A 20,074-nucleotide genomic window follows, 5' to 3' on the forward strand; every position below is an offset into this window, starting at 1 on the left:
AGGAGATGACAATGACCATTTGGAACATGGCCTCTGCTCATTACTAGGATCAAAAGGTGGTACAGGAATCTGAAGACACATTCAATAATTCAGGAACAACTCCTTTTTTAATTTATTATTTATTTACTCATTGAGATAGAGTGCGGAATAGGCTCCTCCGGCCCTTCGAGCTGTGCTGTCCAGCAATTCGCCCAATTTAACCCTAGCCTAACCATGGGACAATTTACAACAACCAAGTAACCTACCAGAGAATATGTCTTTGGACTGTGGAAAGAAACCAGAGCATCCAGAGGAAACCCAGGCAGTCCTTAGAAGCAGCAGTGGGAATTGAACCTGGGTTGCTGGAACTGTGAAGCGTTGTGTTAACTGCTATGCTACCCTCCATCATAAGACTTCTGTACTGTCCATGAATACAGGTTTCCCCCACCATCCGAAGGTAGAGCGTTCCTATGAAACAGTTCGTAAGCCGGAATGTCGTAAAGCGAAGAAGCAATTACCATTAATTTATATGGGAAAAATTTGTGAGCGTTCGCAGACCCAAAAATAACCTACCAAATCATGCCAAGTAACACATAAAACCTAAAATAACAGTAACATATTATAAAGCAGGAATGATATGATGAATACACAGCCTATATAAAGTAGAAATACTTCTCTACAATCATTGCCTGCACTGTTCACCGTAGTGAAAATCTCACACAAGCGCCCTCAGCAGAAACACTCTCTCCAGTAACCTTTAAGCTATGAAGCTGCCAAATCATACCAAATAACACATAAAAATACACAGCCTATATAAAGTAGAAATAATGTATGTACAGTGTAGTATCACTTACGGGAATCTGGAAGACATCGAGCACACTGATGATGGTGTGTTAGGCTCAGTCGTCAGAGGTTGGGGTGGTGCAGTGATCCCCACCCTCCAGGCAGCGAACCGATACCGATCCGCGAAGCATGCAGGGGTACAGCGGTGGCCGGGAAGCACCCAGCACATCTTTAAGAAAAAAGCCTAAATAAATAAGCTAATTAATTGGTGCTGCCCGGCACGTAAATGTCGGCCCAGATCAGAGGCGACGCAATCGGCAATCGCCTCTGATCTGGGCCAACATTTACGTGCCAGGCAGCACCTAATTAATTAGCTTGCTTATTTCGGCTTTTTTTCTCAAAGATGTGCTGGGTGCATCCTGGCTACCGCTGCATTCTTCGTGGATTGGTATCTGTCTGCGGCCCAGGGGTTGGGGTGGTGGGACACTGGGGTGTCATCTTATTGTTGTCTGTTTCCATCAGGGCAGGCAGGTCATCTTCTTCTATGTCTGCCTGCCTCGATGTCGAAGGTCGAGGTTCGTCATCTGATGTGGAAGGCTTGAAAAACGACAGTATGCTTGACTGCTTAACCTCGTGCGTTTTTCTATCATACAGTTCTTTGTAAGGACTCAAACCGTCTTGCAAATATGCCCTAAACCAACGTACCCTTTCAAAATTAAAGTCGTACTTTTCTGCAATAATTGCAGCGAAAATCTCACGCAGTTGCTTCACGTTCAGTTCCTGGATGACTTCACTTTCTATCCGTTTGCTACTGCATTTGGTTTCGATTGTTATCATTTCCTCTTACAATTGCATCAGCTCTTCATCTATCAGTTCTTGGCCATGGGATGCCAAAACCTCTTCAACATCATCTTCGTCAACTTCCACAAGCCAAACTCACTTTGTCCTTACTTCGTTCACCATGATTGAAACGCTTAATTATGTCTAGTTTTACACTAAGTGTAACACCGTTACGAGCTCTTTTAGGCTTTTCCGATACCTTAGAACTCATCTTGCAAACGGATGCTCACAGGCACATGTTTAAGCAATGCCGGCGAGAATGCAGTTCCGAATCCGGGGGAGAGCAGCTGCTCGGGGCGCGCGCTGCTTTTTTTTTCCGCACGCTGCCTTTTATCTCGCGTCGCCTTTTTTCGTAACAGTGAAAACACCTTCTGTTAGCGAAAACAGGTAACTAATGTAGGTCTTTCATAACAGCAAGGTGTCGTAAAGCGAACATTCGAAAAGCAGGGGATTTCTGTACAACATTCTTCTATTGTACTATTTTTGTAATTTATAGTAATCTTCTGTCTTTGCTCGTACTGCTGCCACAAAACAACCAACCACATCATACAAGACAGGGATAACAAATCTGAATGTGGACCAGTAACAAAAGGTCAGATTGCATCTAAACTGGAGGGAGAAAATCATTATTGCAAAGGGGTTTTCTCAAACTACTTCAAAAGAATTTAATTAATCGGGGGGGGGAGAAGAGAGAAGAAAGCGAGAAAGCATGCAGCACAGTAGTTGGAGAACCGTAGAGAATAAATCCAGTGGTAGAGCAAACATAGGCAGTTTGGAGAACATAGGAGGGCTGACAGCCTCACTTGTAATTCACATGAGAATAGAGCATGATCAGCACTTGGAATGAATTACGATAATCAGAGAAATATGGTTAAGGGAAGAGAAGGATTGGCAGCTTAATGTTTCAGGGTAGAGAAGTTTCAGATGTAACAGAGGAAAACATAAAAGAGGAAGGGGGTGTCATGCTGCTGATTAGCACAATCATAACAGTAGTAACTAAAGAGAATATGCTGGAGGTATATTATCCAGTGGTAATCACCTTGCTGGGGATACACTATAGGTGTAGGGGCCATGTATCTATTTTCTGGCTGTCTGTATCATATTTTGTGTTGTGCATTTATTATGGGTAATTTGTCACAAGTTGGGACGTGGAAAAGTGAATGAGTAGTCACATATACTCTCTTTATTAGATTTAATTTAGTTTGAGGGAGTGAGCCTGGGCTGATTTTTTTTTTGTTGACCACTTAATACGCTTATTTACAATCTTCATTATATCACAAATTTTAGCTTTGTTAGTTTTTTTCATTGGTAGAAGACCACTTGTCTTTGCTAGCTACGTAATAAAGGCTCAAACATACTTTTTTCAACTTGGAACTCTGTTATTTGGAAGCACATCATACAGTGTCAACTCCCTTACTTGGTCTCTCAGCAGTTTTGGTTTGTTTTCAAGTAACCGCTATAATAGGCCTCCCATTAGTCATCAGGATTTAAATACAGATATGCAAGGAAATCATGGCAAGAAGCAAGAGCAACAGAGTTATAGACGTGGAGGACTTTAACTTAGTGCAAGGGGTTTAGATGGGGTAGAATGTATTTACACCCAAGCTATTTGACACAACATATATAGATATACTTAAGACAGGGTAATATTTGACTTCATTTCAGGAGATAAAGTTGCGCAGATGGTGCAAGTGTAACTGAAGGAACACTGAGACACATGGCCATAATTCTGCAAGTTTCTAATTTTGGAAAGGAATAAAGTTGCATGTCAAGTTAATGTCATGAATGGGAGGGCTGGGGGGGAACAGAGGTGGTGGTGGTGGTGGTTGGGTTGATTTCAACAGCATAAATGTGGAGCTGGTAGAAATAGATGGTGATCGGATAAAACAGCTGACAAACATGAACCTTTTAAAGGAATTCACAGCCAGTATGTTTCCTGCTGGAATGAAAGGCAAAGATGGTGAAATTAGGGAATCCCAGATGACAAAGGATACTGAAGGTCTGAAGAAGAGGGGAAAGATATAACAGCATAAACAACTCAGATTGAGAGAGCTTCTTTAGAAATATAGTGTTTAGGAAAGAACTTAAATTAGGAGAGCAAAAAGGAATCACAAAATATCCTTAGCAAGATTAAGATCTGCATATGCAGTGTATTCCTATTAATCAGGACACATCAGGACCAGTACATTTCAGCCCAATTAAACAACTGCCCCAATTAAACTATTTCAATAAAAACAGTAAAAAGGAATTTTTAAAAACTACCATTTAACAAAGTAACAAATTATATATTTAAATAAAATACTGAACTAATTAGAATACTACCAATACTACTACAGTACTATGAAACCATTAGTTCCTAATAGTTAGAGGAATTCATCCAGTGTACACTGCCACGGTCTTTCAATTAACTGTAAATTAACAAAATCAGCGCAGGCACCTAGTGTAGATAATAAACTGTCTTCATGCAAAGCTTTTGACAATTACATCCTCTAAATCTTAATTTTTTTTATTATAACATTCAAGATATTGACATCTTCAAATTATTCATAGTTCCTAATTTGTTTTCAATCCCAGCCATTTCTGACATCACCAAGCTTGAATGCTTAAAACCAGTGAGAAAAACAGTTCCTGAATTCTCTCACTGTTTATTTCTCATCAACTATCAGTGACTAAAATAATTACTGCTTTTTGAACATAAGCACACACAACTTCAGGCTTCTGTATCTCCTGCCCACTGATAGCTGTAAGACGACGGCATGGCCTAATAGGTGGGGATCTCTGCCTTCTTGAGTCAGTGCCTCCTGTAGATACTACCAATGTGGGAAAGGCTGTATATTTAGACTTTAGAAAGGCACTTGACAAGGTTCCAGAAGGTTAAGGCACAATGGATCCATGGCAATCTGGTTAATTTGATCCAACAGTGGCAGAGAGAAGGATACATTTCCAACAGATAAACCTTTATTACCAATTATGCTAGTATCTGTGACCTATATTTGTCTCTTTTTCCTGAGGAGACTGAGGTCCTTTAACATCTGCTGGACGATGCTGAGGATGTTCTACGAGTCTGTGGTGGCCAGTGCCATCATGTTTGCTGTTGTGTGCTGGGGCAGCAGGCTGAGGGTCGCAGACACCAACAGAATCAACAAACTCATTTGTAAGGCCAATGATGTTGTGGGGATGGAACTGGACTCTCTGACGGTGGTGTCTGAAAAGAGGATGCTGTCCAAGTTGCATGCCATCTTGGACAATGTCTCTCATCCACTACATAATGTACTGGTTGGGCACAGGAATACATTCAGCCAGAGACTCATTCCACCGAGATGCAGCACTGAGCATCATAGGAAGTCATTCCTGCCTGTGGCCATCAAACTTTACAAGTCCTCCCTTGGAGGGTCAGACACCTTGAGCCAACAGGCTGGTCCTGGACTTATTTCCTGGCATAATTTACATATTACTATTTATTTATGGTTTTAGTACTATTTAATTATTTATGATGTAACTGTAACGAAAACCAATCTCCCCAGGGATCAATAAAGTATGACTATGACTATATAATGCACACAGTAGCAGATTGGTTAGCACAACACTTCACAGCACCAGCAATCAGGGATTCAATTCCTGCCGCTGTCATAAGTAGTTTCCACGTCCTCCCCGTAACCACATGGATTTCTTCCTCATTTTCCTCCCACATTCCAAAGACGTACGAGTTAGGGTCAGTAAATTATGGCATGCAATGTTGGCGCAGGAGGCATAGCAACATTTGTAAGCTGCCCAAGCACACCCTGTAATGGTTAGTCATTGATGTAAATGACGTACTTTACTGTATGTAGCAATGTAATTTGTCTTTGCACATTGCTTGTTGTCCATCTTGTTAGGTAATGTCTTTCATAGATTCCGTTGTGTTTCTTGTATTTACTGTGTTTGCCCACAAACACAGGGATGAATCTCAGGGATATATATGGTGACATGTGTATTTTAATAATAAATTTACTGTGAACTTTCAACAAATAAAAAGCTGACCTAACAACTTGCAAGTGAAAATACAATTAATGAATTTGCTGATGAGATCAGAGTTGGTGGTAATGTGGATAGTGATGAACAAAGTGCACAGTCTGAACTTGATCAGACAGAAAGTGGGACAGACCATTGGCAGATGGAATTTAGTCCTGGTAAGTGCACGGTGATCCACTTTGGAAAGTCTAATAGGAAAAGGACATACACAGTAAAGGGTGAAAAACTAAGGAGTATTAATGGACAGAGAGCCTTGGAGTACATGTCCACGGTTCCCTAAAAACAGGCTACACAGATAGACATATGACATGCTTGCCTTTATAGGTCAGGGAACTTAGTATAAAAGTTAGGAATTAATTTGCCAATTTACAGTACTTAACACTGGTTAGATCCCATTTTGAATACGATGTGCAATTCTGGTCACCAACAATGTGGTTGCGCTGGAGAGAGTTTAGGGAATATTCACCAGAATATTGGGCTTCCATTCTGGGGAGACGTTGGATTGGATTTATTTATATTCACTAGAGTGAAGGAAGCTGAAAGAAGATCTGACAGAGTTATACAAGGCAGACAGACAGAAACTACTCCCATGATAGAAGTATTAAAAGCATGAGAGAGTAGTTTTAAGGCAAGAGATCTGAAATGGTTGGCACCTGAAAGTTGGTGCCAGTGATGGAAGTGCAGTCAGTTGCAAGCACTACATTTAAATAGACAAGACTTAGACGGATTATTACCCATTTACAATAACCCCAGTTGGCCCAAATTTAGGGAAATAGTATTACTAAATACGAGCAATAAGGTGAGTATGGACCTGATGTGCGGAAGAGCCCGTTTCTGTCATTCCTCGTGAGGGTTATCTTTCAGCTCAATGACTTAAAATCTGCACAACTACAAGAGAAACATTTTCAGTTGTGTATATTTCGCCAAAACTGCAAATTCCTATTGATTTGTTTCAATCAAGTACCTTTGAGGGAAGACAGGGCCATGAAGGAAGTTTATGAATTGCATTCCTAAGGCAATGATGCACAGCTGAAGGTGCCATTTTTCCAGCAAGATGTTAAACCTACTGCTCTTGCACCACAGCGAAAGCAATTGCTCCTAGTCAATACCATTTTGGAAACATAGCAGTCCCTTTGAGGGAAAACAAACTGATACTACAAAAGTCAACTTTAAATATTTTGACTTCAGTCACACACACACACGCAACTGAACACCACTCCACTCCCTTTGCAATCTTTGCTCATTTCTTTCTCAATTCCTGCTAAAACATTGTTTAGATTTACATCATTATATTGTAATTTGTCCTTTACTGTGCCTATGTCTTGTTTATTAATCATTATACTGTCTTGCACTGTTTTGTGCTCTTTGTGTAGTTCCGTGTAGGCCTGAAGTCCAGTGTAGTTTTGTGCTGTTTCAGGTAGTCTAGTGTAGTTTTGTGCTGTTTCAGGTAGTCTAGTGTAGTTTTGTGTTGTTTCAGGTAGTCTAGTGTAGTTTTGTGTTGTTTCATGTAGCACCATGGTCCTGGAGGATCACGGTTTCGTTTTTACTGTGCACTGTACCAGCAGTTGTGGTTGAAATGATAATAAAAGTGACTTGACTTGAAATACTGGCCTAACCATCGGGTGTAACTGCTCCTTCAATGAAATAGGGGCAGGGATCTTTATGTACAGGTGAGAAGGCAGACCAGGGCTCTGTTAAAAATGGCATCTTTTATTGGCTTCATTCACCCACTGGTGAGATTTAGACTCGATCTAGATTAGTGTGCCTCAGACTCAAAAGTTAATGATTCAGCAACTGAGCCATTTCAGATACACAAGAAGAAATCTACACTGGCAATCAAACACTTGATTAAAAGGTTAAGCTTTAGAAGCATCTTAAACTAGCAAAGATCTTGTATGAAGCAGACAAATTTAAATAGAATTCAGGCCCTGAGATCTGAGTAATCAAAGGCATATGGCTGCCACTGATAGAGCAACATAAACCAGAAATATACAAAAGGCTAGAATTCTTTAATTACATTAATCTCAGATTATGCAAAGGGTGATGAAGGTTACAAAGATAGTCACTTACGCTTCACAATTCCCTTAAAGTACAAAATCCATTAACAATGTTTTGACTAGAAACATTGACACGATCTGCTTGCATATGAAAAATCTCAATCCACTGGATAAATAATTTCTTCTCATCCATGCCTTCAATTTCCCAACATCCCAAAGAGAAACATGATCATTCCAACAGCCCTGTCAAACTCCATAAGAATGTTTTGATTAAATGTGATCACGTCTCATTCTTCTAAACCAAATACAGTATAAGCCAACTTGGCTTAGTTACACATAATGAAAGAATCAATCTCATGAAATGAGAACAGAAAATGCTCATCTACAGAACTGCGCAAAAATCTTAGAGATAGAATGAAAAAAAAAATATATATATACACATACACACACACACACACACACACACACCCTTGGGCGCCTAAGACTTTTGCACAGTACTGCAGTAATTTTATGTCTTACATGGTACTGCTGCAGAAAAAAAAATTAATGACATTTATGAGCGATGATAGACCTGATCCTGATATGGTTCTCTATTGTGGACTGCTGAGTGGGAAGGGGGTAGGGAGAGGGGAATCGTGGTTGGGAAAAGGGGAAGGGAGTAGGAAGCACCAGAGAGACATGAGACATTCTGTAATGATCAATAAACCAATTATTTGGAATCAAATGACCTTGCCTGGTGTCTCAGGGTTGGATGGCACCCGTGCCATTCTATTCCCTTCCCCCCGCCCTGGCACTCCTCCTCTGCCACCTGTCCTACCCTCCTCCTGTGGCACTTCACCCTCGTCATTGCCAAAATCCTTGGCTCCCGCCAGATTCACAAACTCGCTCTCCACTCCACAAGTACAGTACTGTGCAAAAGTCTTAGGCACGTATATATAGTAGGTTGGCTAAGACTTTTGCACAGTACTGCATCTACGTAGGTCATACAGTATCTGTGGAAAAACTGTAAACATTTGATTTTGATGACTGATTTTGCAATCTGAAACAGCAACCTTACCTGCCGAATATTCCCAGCATTTTGCACTTGATTTCTAACATCTGCAGTTTTGGTTTTGCTTTTCAAAGCAGTGAACTTTGAAACACACTGTGGCAACAGGGAGACGAGATATTGGACAGTATTTCAGATACAGTTTCATATTACCTTTTGTAAAATTTCTGTGAGACTGCTTTATTCCTGTAGGCAAATCCCCTTATGGTATAGGCAAATATACTATTTGCCTTACTGAGTGACAGCTGAACCTCCAAACCAACTTTCAGGGATTTACCCACCTCAAAACACCAACAACTTTCAAGCATTCACCTTTTAAAATAAAACTTTCAAATGAAGTAGATGACGTTACATTTTTCCATATTTTCCATCTGTCATACCCATATATATTCACCTACCCTCTGCATATTTCTCACAACTTTCAGTTCACTTACAGATGTACTGGCAGCTTTCATTTTGCCTGCTTACTCATATCATTTGAGATAGCTCAGATGCCACCACCAATCCCTGCCTTAAACCATTACTGCAAGTCTTCGGTAACCTCGTTACCATTTCTGTAATTGGAAATTAGAGTCGTAGATCACAACAGCAGAGAAAGAGGCCTTTTGGCCCATTAGTCCGTGCTTAACTGTTAATCTGCCTAGTTCCATTGACCTACATCCGGACCACAGCCCTCCCATCCATGTACCTATCCAAATTTCTCTTAAATGTCGAAATCAAACCCGAATCCACCATTTCCACTGGCAGCTCAATCCACACCCTCACCATCCTCTGAGTGCATAAGTTCCTCCCTCAGATTCTCCTTAAAAATCTCACCTTAAACAAACAATTGGAGTGGCAGAGTAGCGTAGTAGTTAGCACAACGCTTTACAGTACCAGGGACCCGGGTTCAATTCCCGCAGCTGCCCGAGAGGAGTTTGTACATTCTCCCCGTGATTGTGTGGGTTTCCTCTGGGTGCTCTGGTGTCCTCCCACAGTCCAAAGACATACAGGTTGGCCGGTTAACTGGCCATTGTAAACTGTCCCATAATTAGTCTCAGATTAAATCAAGGGATTGCTGGGCAGTACAGCTCAAAGGGTTGGAAGGGCCTATTCCACGCTGTATCTCAATAAATCATTAAATTAATAGAAATGCAAGTTCTTTGATAATAGCAAACCTGATCATTAACTCTCAAAATCACTTACACTAACAATTTTAATGCAATTCAAGATCTGATGCATTAAATTCACCAGTAGACTTGGGCACAAATTCCATTTGGACTAACAGGACAACCAACTAGTTGTCAGAATTTTACATTAAACAGTTGGAAAAAATTCAACATAGTAAGCTCTTGTATAAAAGTCCAAAGTCTCATACGTGAAAGCAAAGTTCATGACATATGCCGGTGACATTCTGAAACGTATCAATTAGAACACCTTCTAGAGAACAACAATCAGTTGATTCAAAAATCATTGCAGTTCTATTTGATATTATTCTGCTCTGCATCTGGATTGCATTACACCAAAAAGAAAGCATTGTGTGCAACAAATATTACACTAATTACCACTAAAAGGGGTATGATAATGGCTATAATTTTACAGAATATCAGAGGGAGGGACAAAAGTGAACAGCCCTATTTGCCTGGCTATATGTCAGAGAGAAAACATAACTGGGCGCTTTACACCACACTAAGAATTCTGCAGTAAGAGGGTGTTTTCCAAACACAAATAATTCCAGTTTCCCTACAAAAAAACAGATAACCTTCTGAGTTAACATTTAAACAGTCACTTGTATAAAACTGCGAAACAGAAAATATGAATTAAAGCATTCCAATTTTTTTTTATATGCTGCATTGGATCCAGAGTAACAAATTTTTTCACTACCCTTTACATTTGTGTAATGGAAACATTAAACAATCCTGAATCTTAATATGCTATTTAATAACATAAAATCAAAGATATCAAATATACTGACTGAATAAACATTTAAATGGTATTTACCAGTTAAATGACATTTTTCAGGAGGCATACAAAATTATTCTATTCATCCAAAATGAAAGTTACTCAAGAAAGGCTGTACAATTAACATGTTTTCCAATAGTAACTGGTTTGTAAAGCCAGACCTATAGGTATATTCCATAGATTTCTTCCCAATTCTAATTTTAGAGTGGACAAATGTTGGCCTTGGTCAGCTATGTTCTGCAAATAAGTATTAATTTGAAGACTTCTAATTAAAAATAAAAATTTACCGGTATGCACACTTAAAATTAAAGGATTTTTGCAATAAAAAACACACATAAAATTAAAGGACTCTTGCAGTGGGGGACATGAAGAACCTGATATTCACGAAACCCTCACACTTTGCCCAAGAAAAACGTGTTATAAAGATAGATGCTATAGTGCATCCTACATATCCTGTATAGTATAGCCTATCAGATCCCATCCTGCTGCTGGTGGAAATTGCACTTTCGGTGTGATGCCAGGCAACCTGCGACTCCTGGGACTAAGGCGGAGCAGCCCCTGTAACTTTATCTTGCATTGTTGCTATTTCGTGTGTTATTTGCATTCATTCTCGCCTTACCTTTCTTCTCTTGTTTGCACGGTTCCTGTTGCGGCCAGACGGCGACAGGAGCAGGAGGAGGGAGGGGGAAGGGGCCGAACACAGAAAGCCGCGGCCAAGCCAACCAGTTCACCGCCCTACAAGCCCCGAGCCTCCCCCCCCGATGTTAAAAGCCAAAAGCGTTTCCCACTATCCCCAATAAAAGAGGGACGATGAAACGCGAAGCGCCCAAGTGCGAGACCAGCAACAGAGCCTCCAGTCCCGCGCGCATGCGCGGTCACCGCCAGTGCCCCCCCGCCCCCGATCGGCGAGCGCACGCGCCAAGGGGCCCCCCGGGTCGGACGTGGAGTCTGCGCCGCGCTGCAGCGACCCTGCACGCCGCTCAGCCAGCGGCCAATCGAAGAGCGCGCCGTGCCGCCGCGACCCTTCACTCCGCTCACCCAGCGCCCAATCAAAGTTCAAGCAGCGGCGCGCCGTGCCGCCGCGACCCTTCTCGCCGCTCACCAAGTGGCCAATCAATGAGCGAGAGAGAGCTGCGCCGGCGCACCAGCTCCTTCCTCCCGCCTTCTCCGGAGCCTTGCGGTGACATCAAAGCATTGCCTGCTTTCTATTGCAGTGCGTTGTGACCGTTCTTAACAACAATAACAAGTTTATTTGTAAAGCACTGATGATGTAGTTCAAGGTGATTTAAATGGAATAAAAGTACAAACATGGAAAAAAGATGTTAGTTAAAACTGATATAAATAAACATGTTTTGAGCTGGTTTCGACTAAGTCTGCATCCCTTATAGTTTTAGGAATTGAATTTCACAGTTTATGAGCGTGGTTCAAAAAAGCTGATCTGCCAGTTATCTTTTGAGAGAGAAATGCTTAAATCTTGGGGAGGCATGGTAGAGTAATGGTTAGCACAACGCTTTACAGTTTAGACGATGCGGGTCCCCGCTCCGGCCTGTAAGGAGGTTGTGTGTTCTCCCCGTGTCCGTGTGGGTTTCCTCCCCATGGTCCAGGATGGCCAGTAGGTTCATTGGTCATTGTAAATCGTCCTGTGATAATGGTTAGGGTTAAATTGGGGGTTCCTGGTTCTTGATCCTCCAAAATATTCTGCATGGAATTGAAACTGGAGGTGGCGGAGGGGTTGCTGTGCAGTCCTGCTCAAAGGGCCTGTTCCACACTGTATCTCTAAAATAATTGTGGCAACACACATCAAAGTTGCTGGTGAACGCAGCAGGCCAGGCAGCATCTCTAGGAAGAGGTACAGTTGACGTTTCGGGCCGAGACCCTTCGTCAGGACTAACTGAAGGAAGAGTGAGTAAGGGATTTGAAAGTTGGAGGGGGAGGGGGAGATCCAAAATGATAGGAGAAGACAGGAGGGGGAGGGATGGAGCCAGGAGCTGGACAGGTGATTGGCAAAAGGGATACGAGAGGATCATGAGACAGGAGGCCTAGGGAGAAGGAAAAGGGGGAGGGGGGGAAACCCAGAGGATGGGCAAGGGGTATATTCAGAGGGACAGAGGGAGAAAAGGGAGAGTGAGAGAAAGAATGTGTGCATAAAAATAATTAACGGATGGGATACAAGGGGGAGGTGGGGCATTAGCGGAAGTTAGAGAAGTCAATGTTCATGCCATCAGGTTGGAGGCTACCCAGACAGAATATAAGGTGTTGTTCCTCCAACCTGAGTGTGGCTTCATCTTTACAGTAGAGGAGGCCGTGGATAGACATGTCAGAATGGGAATGGGATGTGGAATTAAAATGTGTGGCCACTGGGAGATCCTGCTTTCTCTGGCGGACAGAGCGTAGGTGTTCAGCAAAACGATCTCCCAGTCTACACCTCTAAAATAATTGTTTAATTAATTTAGAGACAAGTGGGAGAAGACCTGAGAGCTCAAGCAGGATTATAAAACTGCTTCAGTCACCAGTGTGATCTTGCAAGCTGAATCGCAACAGGGAATATAGAAATTTTTTTTCAAATACACATGCAAGGCTTCATAAAGATCTCCATTGCCATCTGAAGTTGTACTTGATAAATAAATCCCTCAAATGCAAATTGGAAAGTTAATGCAGATGCAGTTGGTTCATTCGCAGGTCAGTGCCGTTACTGCATCGTTCATATGACCTCATGGTGTAGGTTTTAAGTCCAGGAACCTTCAATGGATCTGCACATAAACTTAGTTCACAGTTGCAGACAATTTTTAGTCACCAGTTGGAAGTCAAAGAATAATTTTAATTTTAAATTGATTGAGCAACACACACAGTGCTGAAGAAACTCAGCCGGTCAGGCAACATCTATGGCTACGTAATACGCAAGCCAGGGCAAGCTGTTGCCCATGTAGCAAGCTCCCCTTCTCCATGTATCTGATGAATGCAAATAAGCAGGAGAGACCGATACAATTTGACACCAGCAGCATCGCAGAAGTGGCCACTCAGCACCGTACTCAATGTAGGAGTCCCTTAGGGACCCCATTTCTGGATTTTTCCATGAGGGTTTAGTCCCAAAGGGTTTATACCCCATGAGTGGGTATAGACGCAAGGCAGCGGAGGTTTGAGATCAGAGTTTTCCTTCTAGATGAGCTGCCAACCACGCCTGACGAGCTCCCACTGCCCAAAGTGACTGGTTTTAAAGTGTTAGTAAGCCTCCTGTCAGAAACAGCTCTGCTGGGCTTAGTAGCTAAGCCACACATGAAGGCCAGGAGCTGGACTTGGTTGTCAGAGGCTATTTGAGACACATGCCATTGAAAGCATTTAATAGGTAGTGGGAGCTTATTCCTACTACCAACTCTGGCTATGACAGCCTTAAGGAAACATTACTCTGCCACTAAACACCCACTTTCTCCCATTTTATTCACACGGTATTCAAATGGTTCAATTTAATATCAGAGAATGTATGTAGTATACAACCTGAAATTCTTACTCTTCTCAGACATCCATGAAACAAATGCCATGGAATGAATGGTAGAAATATCAGAACCCCGGAGCACCCCGCTCCCATTCTTCAGAACTCAACGCAGATTCCAAGGTTGTCCTACACAGTAGGGACAAATTACAAAGGCCTGTCTACATGCCAACCGACTCAACTTTGGAATGAGAGATTAAAGCAGAGCTCCCAGAGCTTACCCACATAGGTCCAGAGAGAACATGTAAACTCCACGCAGATGATACTAGAGATCAGATCTCAAGCTGAGTTACCAAAGCAGTAAGGCCACCATGCAGTCACAGTTGGGAAGTACAGACATTATGCACGTTACATCCTCCTGAACCCAAAAAGAAATGCTTACTATAGGAACACACATCAAAGTTGCTGGTGAACGCAGCAGGCCAGGCAGCATCTGTAGGAAGAGGTACCGTCGACGTTTCAGGCCGAGACCGTTCGTCAGGACTAACTGAAGGAAGAGTTAGTAAGAGATTTGAAAGTGGGAGGGGGAGGGGGAGATCCAAAATGATAGGAGAAGACAGGAGGGGGAGGGATGGAGCCAAGAGCTGGACAGGTGATTGGCAAAAGGGATATGAGAGGATCATGGGTCAGGAGGTCCGCGGAGAAAGACGGGGGGCGGGGGAACCAGAGGATGGGCAAGGGGTATAGTCAGAGGGACAGAGGGAGAAAAAGGAGAGAGAGAGAAAGAATGTGTGTATATAAATAAATAACGGATGGGGTACGAGGGGGAGGTGGGGCATTCATCCCCCCCATCCCTCCCCACTGAACTCCCTCCTGGCACTTATCCTTGTAAGCAGAACAAGTGCTACACATGCCCTTACACTTCCCCCCTTACCACCATTCAGGGTCCCAGACAGTCCTTCCAGGTGAGGCGACACTTCACCTGTGAGTCGGCTGGAGTGATATACTGCGTCCGGTGCTCCCAATGTGGCCTTCTATATATTGGCGAGACCCGACGCAGACCGGGAGACCACTTTGCTGAACACCTACGCTCTGTCTGCCAGAGAAAGCAGGATCTCCCAGTGGCCACACATTTTAATCCCACATCCCGTTCCCATTCTGACATGTCTATCCATGGCCTCCTCTACTGTAAAGATGAAGCCACACTCAGGTTGGAGGAACAACACCTTATATTTCGTCTGGGTAGCCTCCAACCTGATGGCATGAACATTGACTTCTCTAACTTCCGCTAAGGCCCCACCTCCCCCTCGTACCCCATCCGTTATTTATTTATGTACACACATTCTTTCTCTCACTCTCCTTTTTCTCCCTCTGTCCCTCTGAATATACCCCTTGCCCATCCTCTGGATCCCCCCCCCCCGTCTTTCTCCGCGGACCTCCTGTCCCATGATCCTCTCATATCCCCTTTTGCCTATCACCTGTCCAGCTCTTGGCTCCATCCCTCCCCCTCCTGTCTTCTCCTATCATTTTGGATCTCCCCCTCCCCCTCCCACTTTCAAATCTCTTACTAACTCTTCCTTCAGTTAGTCCTGACGAAGGGTCTCAGCCTGAAACGTCGACTGCACCTCTTCCTACAGATGCTGCCTGGCCTGCTGCGTTCACCAGCAACTTTGATGTGTGTTGCTTGAATTTCCAGCATCTGCAGAATTCCTGTTGTTGTTTGCTTACTATAGGATTCAGGATTTCATTCCCATTATTCCGTGTGGAACTTTATTTTGCAACTGATCCATTCCTTGTAAAGATTTCTTCTTCCTCAAGCTATCTCTATCAGAAAGATAGTGTTGCTCAGAGAGGGGTAGAAACTCATTCTCATTTGCACACTAGACCTCTATAGCTAAATGTTTTGCGGTGGTTTCTAAATTAAGTTCCATTAATGGAAATTAATTTGAAACCACAGTAGACAATACCTCTATACTGTGTATTTTATTCATTAGTCAAGGACAAATATCTAACCATAGATCCTTGACCTTGTGGATTACAATGACTCATTGCTAGAAAATGTTGCTGTTCGCCTGTCAAGATGGAAAAATCAAGGTGTAGAGAACAAAAGGTTGTTATAGCCGGGATTGGTAAGACAAGCTCCCAATACCTACTAAATACTCCCACTGGTGTGCGCCTCTAATCGCCTCTGATAACCACGTCCAACTCCTGGCCTTCATGGGTGGTTTCGCTACTAAGCCCGGTAGAACCATTTCTACTGACAGAAGAAGGGACAAAGATGGGATATTGGTGCCTTAAACAGTCACTTTGGGCACTTGGGGCTTGTCGGCCATGGTTGGTACTTCATCTAGGAGAAAGAAAACTCTGATCTCAAACCTTTGCTGTCTTACGGTTATACCCACTCATCGGGGAGGCTTCGGGTGTAAACCCTGAGTGGGTAAGATCTGGAGCTGGAATCCCTAAGGCAGTCCTACATTGCATTCAACACTAACTGGCAACTCCTGTGACACTGCTGGTGCCAAACTGTATCAGCCTCTGCCATTCCTTTGGGTTCATCAGATGCATGGAGAGATGGAGCCGGCTGCATGGGCAACAGCTTGCCCTCCATATTGTACTGCCCAGACTTGTTGTATATCTACACAACTAGTATGCAACATTTATGGTCAACCCTGATCTACGGAGGCCTCAGAGGTAACAAGTTTTAAGTAAGTTTTTCATTGTACCAATACCTCGCCATACTTGAGCATATGGCAACAAAGTCTGCTTGAATAGTTCAGGCATTACATTACTGATAGTGAAGTCACTGAAGATGTACCAGGCCATGAGATTACAGTCTAAGATAGGGTACATTTTGACTGCCACCATTGGTCCATGGTGCTTCATGGTAGCCTGGATTTGAACTGTCAGATCTGTTCAGAGACAATCCTGTTTAGCACGTTTGATGAACAGGGCCTTTGAAGACTTTACCTCCAAAAGGACAACATAACATTCACTTCTGAAGTTACTGAAGACAAATTCTTACTTTGTCATTTTTTTTGCATCCTTTTGCACCATATGCTGTGCAGAGCTTGACTGTTGGCTGGGACCAGTGACACGGTAAACTTTGAGAGGTTTCATTGAAGAAAGATGGGGGAGAATTGGGCTGTGGAGGTAGTAGTGGTGATGTGGGGTGGGAGGGTGGGAGGGTGGCAGTGAGAATAAAACACACTTAGAATTTTCTTCTCCTGAAAGAAAAGTGCTTCATTGCAAGGCGGGCCTTTCTCCACTGTTTTCGCACAAGATTAATAACACTTATTATGGAGAAACACGTGTACAAAGTCAGACCTCACAACATGAGTAAAGCTCTCCCAACCAGAGAGCACATCAACATGAAACGCTGTCGCAGGAAAGCAATGTCCACCATCGGGGACCCCCACCACCCAGGACATGCTTTCTTCTTGCTACTGCCATCGGGAAGAAGATGCAGGAGCCTCAGGACTTACACCACCAAGTTCAGGAATAGTTACTTACCCCTCTGCTATCAGGCTTTTGAACCAAAGGGGTTCTCTCACCCTCACTTACACTATCATTGAAATGTTCCAACAAATGACAGACTCACTTTCAATGACTTTTTGTTTAATGTTCTCAATATTTATTGCTCATTTATTCATTGTTATTATTTCTTCTTTTTGTATTTGCTGTTTCTTGTCTTCTACATCCTGGTTGGACACCCTAGTTCGGTGGCCTTTCACTGATTCTGTTATGGTTATTTTCAATTAAACATTCTTATACCTACATATGCAAGATTTGTTTGGTATTTATTTTCAAATAAATAGCAAAGATAAAATTAACCATTTTAAATCGAGTGGAAGTAATGAAAGAGAGATACAAAGCACACATATCTTCAAAGAATGTAATAATAAGAATAGAATATAAAGGTGAAAAGTTTAAGGGGAACATGAGGGGAAACTTCCTCACTCAGAGGGTCATGAGAGTGTGGAATGAGCTGCCCATGCAAGTGGTGCGTGCAAGTTCAATTTCAACATTTAAGTGAAGTTTGGGTAAGTACATGGATAGTAGGGGTATGAAGGGCTAGAGTTTCGGTGCAGATTGATGGGACTAGGCAATTTAAATAGTTTTGGCATGCACCAAAGTTCCTGTTTATACGCTGTAATTTTCTATGACTCTATGACTCTAAAATTATTCAGATAATGTATTCAGTCTTTAAAGAATCTCTCAATGTAAGTGAGAGCACTTACCAGTTGAAATTATGTTGTACAATAGACAGCAAACACATTCATCTCCAAGAATGAAATCTCTTTCCCTGCTCATTTACCAAAATATTAATATGTTTCACTTTCTTAGAAATGGAAAATAGACTGATTTAATAAGAGTCTATTATAAACTCCTGCACCTCTTGACTTCCAGAGTATAGTAAGTTAAAACAAAAAAAACTATCTTTCGGTCAAAGTTTTGTTTTAAACTTTGGTCAGAATGTAGAGAAAAACAGAATAAATATTGCAGACTTGATGCATGCTCTACTCTATTTCTGATCAATTTCAGTCAAGGACTATTAGATGGACAATGGACTCCTTATTAGCATAATAATTAGAATGAGCTGGTTTCACTACATAGGCAAGGTTAGTTCATTAGAGATACATTACAAGATGCGTAAGAAGAGTTCCAGCTTGAGGAGAACAAATTAAATTGAAAATCTAAATAGATCAACTTACAGATTTTAAAAAAGTTTATGCAAGTGTGCATTTGGGCTGAATTCTGGAAAATGTTCAAGATTCAGGATTATAGATTGTTTATTACCTTAAACAGCTATGATGTTTCTGCTGCTGGACGGTCGAGTCATCAGCCGGTCCCATCCGTCTTCAGACGTTTCATCCCCTACCCCGGAACATTCTCAGGATGGTGGGACAGCAGAAGGTGATCAGTGATCAGTCTTCTACCCCCGATGATCAGACATTCAGCTACTATCGTACCTTCGCAGCCAAAGCCAACTGGATGCTCTCTCTGCTGCTTGGCCCATGGTGTTAATGGCTCTCTTCCTGGTTCTCCCTTGTAGCTCTAAAGCTGCCATCATCTTCCAGCATGACATGGTGGGAAATCCTCTTGCCCCCGCTTCGACAGGGAAGTTCCACGTCTGCCAGCCTTGTCGTCTGCAGCCCGCGCCACCAGGTCTTCATACCTCGCAAGCTTCCTCTCGTGAGCCTCTTGGCATCAGGTCTCCCATGGTACTGTTAGCTCTATCACCATGAGCTTCTTTGCACTCGCTGACAATAGCAGAACGTCTGGTCAAAGTGTGGTCACTGCTATTGGTGGGAACACCAGCTTCTTTCCAAGATTGACCTCCATCTCCCAGTCCTTTGCCATGCTCAGGATACCATCTCCATGCTTGTTTGTTGCTGCAGCATGTTCCCTGGTCCTGATGAAGTTGATGAAGTTTGGTTGACTGTCCTTCTTGTGGTCCTTTCTCCTCTCTGTCTCGAAAGAGTGGGCGAGTGCTCTCAAAACCTGGTTGTGTCTCCATCTGTACCGTCCCTGGGAAAGGGCAACCTGGCATGAAGAAAGAATATGCTCTAGGTTGGCTGGTTTCTGGCACAGATGGCATGTTGGGTCGTCTGTTATTCCCCAGTTCCGCAGGTTTGTTGGAGTTGGTAATACGTCGTACACAGCCCTCAGTAAGAACTGGAGTTGCAAAGATGTATATTTCCATATGTCATCCCATGTCAACACTCTCTGTTCTGTTTCCCACTTTGTCCAGGTCCCTTGACTCCCCATCCCCACTGCTCACACATATCTAGCCTCCTCCTCTTTCTTCCTTATCTCCTGCTGGACCACGTGCCGTCTGTCCTTAGGGTTGGCCTCCCTCCACCTGATTGATGACTCACATCCTAGGCCTTGTCTGCCCTTACACACTATTCCGACAACGTCTCTGTGGCGAAGTCGGGACTCTGCTTCCTCTACTGCCTCTGCCATCTTCCATTTGCTCCCTGTCTGTATCTTGACTCCTGCTTCACTGACCTTGTCGTCCGTGTCATTTCCTGTGCATAAGGTAAG

The 20,074-nt window shown here is 42.9% G+C and overlaps 1 protein-coding gene across 2 annotated transcripts in view; it reads right to left on the reverse strand.

Annotated features, from left to right (window-relative positions):
- LOC134359409 (transcriptional regulator QRICH1-like) overlaps window positions 1-11,683 on the reverse strand; it is a 51,069-nt gene extending 39,386 nt beyond the window's left edge. Inside the window, exon 1 of one of the 2 annotated variants that reach the window (XM_063072593.1) lies at window positions 11,638-11,683. The gene's annotated coding sequence lies outside the window, so the exon portion shown is untranslated. Of the gene's footprint in view, window positions 1-11,218; window positions 11,612-11,637 lie in introns of those variants that run through there. The other variant, XM_063072592.1, reaches the window with a different exon arrangement.
- Between the last annotated feature and the right edge of the window lie 8,391 nt (window positions 11,684-20,074).

Source organism: Mobula hypostoma, chromosome 20 (genome assembly GCF_963921235.1).
Source record: "Mobula hypostoma chromosome 20, sMobHyp1.1, whole genome shotgun sequence".
Lineage (NCBI taxonomy): Eukaryota > Metazoa > Chordata > Chondrichthyes > Myliobatiformes > Myliobatidae > Mobula > Mobula hypostoma.